This window comes from Pipra filicauda, unplaced genomic scaffold (genome assembly GCF_003945595.2).
Source record: "Pipra filicauda isolate LSUMZ 115617 unplaced genomic scaffold, ASM394559v2 scaffold177_size2800117_pilon, whole genome shotgun sequence".
Lineage (NCBI taxonomy): Eukaryota > Metazoa > Chordata > Aves > Passeriformes > Pipridae > Pipra > Pipra filicauda.
In genome coordinates this window covers 2,088,861-2,095,341 of record NW_024104284.1, presented here as the reverse complement: position 1 = coordinate 2,095,341, position 6,481 = coordinate 2,088,861, and positions in this window count along the sequence as shown.

Here is a 6,481-nt window from a genome sequence, read left to right as displayed (position 1 = left end):
ATTAAAAGAGTGGATATGTGTATCTACTCTGAAGATGATACATGATAGTGCTGATAAATGCAGTAGACAGACACAAAATATTTCACAACACATCCTGGTAAGCATGTCATTTTCTAACAGGTACCCAAATAGGTTCTTCCAAACTCCCATATTCATTTGCTTTGCTAGGCATCCAGCTAATTTTTTTTCCCAATGGCTAATGTCATAAATTTTCTCAGAAGCTAAATGATTTGTGGATCACACAAGACTGACGTTAATGGATGACACAATTTTTTATTTTTAAACATAAAAATTGATTTGATAATGTGTATTGACTGCTTAAGCAAGAAGTATTTGACATATTTTAAATGAAAAGAAAACTGAACTTATTGATAAAGTTTTTCTTCTACAACTCACTGCTTTTCTGTCACCTTTATACTCTGGCTAAATCATTTATATGCCACAAATTCACAAATGAATAGTGATCGAGTATATGATTACTATGAATACACCATAGCAATGAATGATTTTCATTAATTCGGAACCACAATAATTCTTCCCATGAAAATTTTCTGTAATGATGAAGTGTTCTCTTCTGTCAGTATAGATTGTCATTAAAAACATTCAAGAAAAGGTTAAGAATGGTGGGACACTGGTGAAATAATCAAGGATAAAATGTGAGTTTGCAAAAATGGTCTTTGAGGTTTCAGCAAAGAATACTAAAAAAATTTCAAAACTAGCTAAAATAATATATTTCCCCCCATTTTTTCTTCAAAACCAGTTTCTTATGCTGCCACACATACTGAAATCTTCTGGATATCCATTTTGTATTCTTTATGAGTAAGAACTTGTCTGACTGTGCTTTATATTGTTTTTGCTATAACAACAACATACTGTTCCAGCAAGAAGATAGGATTCTTAAAGACAGGATTACTCAAGTTACATATTGGGGAAATAATAGAGTGGCACAGAAAATGGTGATATAGCAGCCATGAAGGTGATTTTACATCACCCTCAGACATTAAACAAATAGTTAGAACACTGGTATGTTAATGGAAAATTGTTTAAGTTACTAAGAAGGAAAGCTATTAAAAAACTCATAATGTCGAAAAATTCTTTAAGCTTTTAGTGATGGGAAACAGAATCATCCAGTGGAATGCAAACAAATGTTTCTGTCAGCTATAATGAGATCTGTTCTCTATTACCAAGGCTGTCATGACATGTTGTATTTGTGAGGTGGACTCTTGAAGAAGTCAGGTGTCTTTGTCAACAACGTGTGCCTGCTTGAGCTGCAGGTACCACCTGGATCACCTCTATCCTTCTGCTGCTTTTGATAGAAATGAGTCTTGCCTTTTTAATCATGTTGCCCAGGATGATTGTCTCTGACCCATATGCGCAGTAATACAGAGCCCTTATAGCCAGAGATGAGTCAGATCCATTAGGGCTGGACCTTCTCTTATAAATTCCAAGTCTGCATGAACTGATTGCAACACCAAGGATCCACAAAGTAAAGGAAAGCAATGAAGACTGTAGATTTCTGAGGTATGCAAAAATCAGTGAACAGTTCTCAATACTTGTAATGAGCCGTGTATTTCACCACAGTCTTTGAAACGTTCTCTCATTACTTTCTTGAGGCTTAAAAACATTACAGAGGAGACGAGTGGTGACAGCAGCATAGGCAGCACCTTCCTCAACATTTTACTATGAATTGTGTTCCCCACTTGTTTAATTTTGAAAAATGCCATTTGTGTACATCACAAATACCATTTGTGTTTTACTTTAGTATGTGAGAATGTCACTGGAAATGGGCACCTGCACACATTGTATGTGTGGAAAAAACAGAGGTTCTGCCTCCTTACCAACTGAACTTTATAATCGTATTTAAAAGAAATAAGAAAAAAAGAACAACAAAGTACTCAACATTACTATGTTTTAAATCTAGAAAAGGTGCAGCCATGAATGAATTGATCCAAAAAACCCCTTTGTTTGGGAGAGAAGAAACAGAATAGTTTCCTATGCCATGGCCCACATAAAGAGATTAATCCTAGAACCACTCAGTCACTACGCTGGATGGAAATGAAATAGGGGAAAGTGGCTGCTACAGCCATAGCAAGTATCTGCAGATGGGGGGCAAATAGTGGGCCTGCTCCTTTTGGCAACAGCTCACTTCCACATTATTTGACTGTAACAGGAGAGCTCAGCCTGAACAACATAGTGCAAAAAAAGTACATTAGTGCAATAAAAGTCTCTTTAAATTTCTAGAATCTTATGACTGCTTTTTGGAAAGGAGATTACAGGAAGAAGAGAGAACCTGGAAGGAGTAAGAAGCAAATAAACCACTTCTGTATTCCCCTGAACTAGAGAACACAGACAGCATGAAGCTGGGACAATCCTCCAGTCCACACTTGAAATAGGACAGGGCAGTAACGCTAAATCACAGCACTGAACAGTACGAGCGCTGACCCAGCCCTCCTCTCATTTGTGATACAGAGCTGTCTCCCTCCCTGCAGTGCTTTGTAGCAGAGCAAGTAGCCTGATGAACTCAAAAAACAGTGGTATCTGGCTGTAACACAGTAGAGCCTTCATCCCTGCATTCAAACCTGCAGTACTGCAGAGAGGGCCAGTCTGGCACAAGTGGAAAATAACTAAAAAAGAAGATACTCTTTGGCTTTTTTTTTAAATCTGTTTATTTTGTGGGGTAGTATCATGCTGTTTACAACACACACCATAATAAAGACTTACCTTTCAGAAGGAAATTAAGCACCCTGGGTGCTAATTTGGTTTGCATATGATCTTGAAATGTAAAAGCCTATAAAGACCAAATTTTGAAAACTACCTTTAAATATAAGAAGAGGACATTAGCTTTAATAATATTTCAAACAATTTAAGCATTAGTTAGTTTTCAAAGTAAACTTACCACCAACTTTTCCTGTGTTCAGTAAACAACTTTAGGGTTTGTTTTCCTGAAGATCCTGCTTCCTGTGAATACGTACTGATTTCTTTCCCAAATGCCCTGTGTTTCCAGTTACACAGATGATATTCCTTGCCCAACTTGGCCTTCCAGATTGTTCTGTCATGTGCCAAGCCTCACAATCCTGTAATGGGCTGTATTTCCACTCACTCTTACTTTGCCCTCCAATTACAGTGTTCTGGGTTTTGTTCTAAGCTGCAAGATGCTGCCAGGCAGCTCCAGTACCTCTCACCTTAAGAAAGACCATCACTGAATTTCCTAAACCTTGTTTTGTTTTGTTTATTTGTTTTGAACTATCCGTCTGGCTTTCAAGCTTAACCTAGAATTCTTTCTATATCTGGCATCCTCCACTGTGCCACCCCAAAGCTTGGCCTTCTATTAGCCATTACACTCACCTGATGGTCCTCATGAATTCCCACTTTGGACTTGAGCTTGTCGTGGGGACAGTCCAAGAAGAGTTTGATCCTGATGTGGCTTTCTTGCTGTCCCTTTTTGAAAGTTCCAAGGCAAGCAAGATCAAGAATTCTTGAGGCATGCTGGGATGAAACTAGGTCTGGAGTAATGGTATCTAAGTGAAGGTTGAGTGTTGTCAGAGGCTGATGAGTGCTATTGATCTGAGAGGAATTATTAGAGAACAGTTAATACAATTTTTAACAGGCTCATAATGTGTTTTTTTCTCTATCATCTTCCCCATGTACAAATATCAAAGAGATTAGTAGCACCTCACTTATAAACAAAGTGATGTTCCCAATGTCACAAAGTATTGCAGAATGAGATCTGAAATTTCTGCTGCTATCTCTTAATTCATAACCAAATTAAACACAGTGGAGTTTGTTTATGTTTACCTGTTCTTGTCTTAGTTTTTAATTTGCTGTGTATGCTATAGCAGCAGTTTTACTTGCACTTGGGACATGGAGAAAAATTTGAGAGAAATAATCAAATGCAGGTTCTCATTATAACGTTATTACATAATTTCCTCAGATTATATTTCTACAAAATACTGTAAATGCCTTATTTTCACATAAATTATTTTGTGTTATAACGACGTTATGCCTCTGACCCATAAAAATTATTTTTATGTCAAACAGGATGTTAATTTTCCCTGGCACCAGCAATTCCTAGGGCCCTTTGGTACCAGGTTTTGCTTATCCCCTTCTTGGGTCCCCAAGACCTTGTTCTGCAGTCCCTTGTCTGCTGCAAGATCTTGTCCTTGTAAAAAAGTTCTTATATTACTCCATTAGCAACTAGGACTGCAAGAAAACAGCAAACATGTACTACCTATATAGTGTATTACCATGTTTTGTTACTTCTAACACCACCATGAAAAAAGTAATTGGTTAAAAGTTGCTTTTAACAGTGATGCCTCAGAGCTTTTTTGATTTTTAATTTGTTATAGTTTTTAGAAGTAGATGTGTAGTGAATGTAGATTTTAATGTAGCTGTATTATATCCCTTACTCTGTAGCATAATGTTTACACATAGCAATTGATTTAATATCAATCTCTCTAAAATTCCATTAGCGTGTTTAGTCTTCTTTTCAAGGTAGAATTGTAGAAAAACACCTTAAGGCCTCAACCAGAACACGTGACACAGACACGGCGACCTTCAAGCCCAGAACTTTGGAGGCACTCCAAGGACTGTGCGTGCTGCAAAGAAGATGAAGATGAGGAAGAAGGGGTCCCAAATGTCCCCAGACCCAATTCCCAAAAGGGTGTGTTGGGGGGCAGAACCGAGGGTGGACAGAATTGGTATTGGATGGACCTTATTATAAAATCATAGAGCCACTGTCTGGGCGCACGCGCGTGGTATGTATTCCCTGGACCTTGGGCCTGAGATTAAAGGACCTGCTCTCATTATCTTATTTTATACTCTAAACTGGCCTGGAGTCTTTTTTTCCGTGGTCTTTTAGGCAACAACAGAATTGTAGGCTCACCTTGTTTCATCAAAATTGAGTCAGCAAAAAAACCCCTTGACTCTCTGCTATGCTTTTTGTCCCAGGCAGATACACTTTACTGACTTAAGGTGGACACTTATTAAGCAAATTTCTGCCACACAATTTTGCTTTTGCCTGAGAAGCTGTTAAATTCTGTTGATAGCGTATTTATTAAGGACAAGTTATTCAACCACTTACCAACTGCTCTGACAATTTCTTTAAACAGGGAAAAGCATTACAAAAGTATGAATGTGAAAGCAAAGTAAAAGTTATATGGCTACCTTGGTGCTGCTTACAACATTAAGTATCTAATTGAATTATCTGACTTGTGGAAGCAAATGAGCCTGCAGGGCAAGCATAAATTTGGTACCTCCAGTTAAACAGGGTGAACACTTTTCTTCCATGTAAAGGTAACATTAGCATAATATGACCGTGATAAGGTCCCACGTGCTTTATTATTTATCTAACTTTGTTATATATTTACCTTTATTATATATAACTAGAGAGCTCAAGAAGTGTCCTGAAGGAAGCAAGGGTACCAGCAGGTACAGGGAGAGCAGAAAGGCCCCACTGCCATAGAACTTGCTCTTGCTACAGCTTTTCTCTGCACCTCCAGTACATTCCCTTGCACACCTGCTCTCTCCTGACATTTTCAGACCGAAAGGTGGCTTGTGGGTGCATTATGCGGGCACCATGAAAGGGTGGATATAACTTTCTGTGAGGTTAGGCTGAATAAAACTTGATCATGGTAGAACAGAGGATGCAGGAGAGTTTCTGGGAGTACTGGACAAGATGGGAAATGAGATAAATAAGCAAAAGATGGAAGGCAAAGATTGTACATATAGGGGAAGAGATAAAAACATTAAAGGCTTGGTAAGTATTAAGCTTTCCCTTCCTCCTCCACTTAGTTATCAAATGTGGTTGCAAAATGAAAATTAATCCTCCAAAATAAAACACCACACAACCAGGAGATCCCACTGAAGTGGTACCATTCCTTACTACATTTTTACAGGAACATCACCTTGTAATTCTCTGTCTTATTCATTTTATACTGCACCTCCTGAAACCTAAAACCAGTAAACACTATAAATGTTTCTAAAAATTTCTGTAACAGTTACACTTGGAAAAACACCCAAACTTCAGATGGAGCTGGGCAAGCAAATCTCTTGAAAAGTTTATAAATGGGGTTCTGAGTACTGAACAACTGCATGGTTGAAATTATGGCCTATAAAGCACAGTCCCTATGTGTTGCCTCATTGTGGCAATCATGCAATGTTTTATTTGGAAATTATTAGGAAGGTATGCCTTCTGAGTAAATGATCCTTACAAGTTCTTTTTGAACAATAATACATTTAGCATAAGAATTTAGACTCTGGAATTACTGAGCTTTATGAGGTTGGCTTGGTTTCACCGTAGAACTCTTAGCTTAGAGCATTTCAGAGTTCTGGCTTTGTAAACATATATGAATGAACTTGCCAAAAGTAGAAGTTAGATGCCACTCTGTTTTGTTTGGGGTTTTTTAAATTATTTTCTGTCATTAAGTGTTTCAAGAATCTTTCTGCCATAGCAACAAAAGAGAAAGACTTGCTTATTAGATTT